We start from the raw sequence: 611 nt of genomic DNA on the forward strand, positions 1-611 counted from the left end.
GCCCAGGGAAGTCCAATCTTCCATTCGAGTTGCGAAGGAAAGCTGGGGATTGCTCTCGAGTGACTGCAGGGCCAATAGACCTCATCTAGGCTTCTGTCCAGAAGCCAATGTTCCTCTCCAGGGGCGACAGGGATCTCGGGGTTGCATTCCAGACGCACCGGGCGAGACAGGCAGCCATCTCGAGTGGAAGCAAAGAACCCCGCTCTGCTCTCGAGTCGCGACGGGTATCTCTTGGAGCTCACTGGGTGGACTAAAGTGAGTCAAGCCTCCTGAGGCGTTTGGAGAGAGGTCGAGAGATTGGTCTCTAGGCCATACAGGAGACGAAGGCCCTCAAGTCGCGATGACGGGGGAGGCTCGGGGTTGTTCTCGAGCGGCGGCCCCAGTGTGCGGTTTCTCGCGAGATACGACGGCGAGGTCAGTGAGCCTCTCGTGAGGCGCTAAGGAAGTCGGGTCTCCATGCGAATGGCGAGTGGGAGCGCGTCATTGGTCTCAAGTCATAGTAGGGGAATCTGGCATCGAGACGTGTTGAAGAAGGTCTCTCGAGGTCTTTCTCGGGTTGAGGCAGGACCACCTGGGTCCCTCGACTTGTGCAGGTGACCTCAGGGGGCTTC

At 59.1% G+C, this 611-nt stretch overlaps 1 protein-coding gene across 1 annotated transcript in view; it reads right to left on the reverse strand.

Annotated features, from left to right (window-relative positions):
* The window catches only part of MYT1L (myelin transcription factor 1-like), a 132,683-nt gene that overhangs the window by 77,926 nt on the left and 54,146 nt on the right, over positions 1 to 611 (reverse strand).

Source organism: Bison bison, unplaced genomic scaffold (assembly GCF_000754665.1).
Source record: "Bison bison bison isolate TAMUID 2011002044 unplaced genomic scaffold, Bison_UMD1.0 scf7180017864266, whole genome shotgun sequence".
NCBI lineage: Eukaryota > Metazoa > Chordata > Mammalia > Artiodactyla > Bovidae > Bison > Bison bison.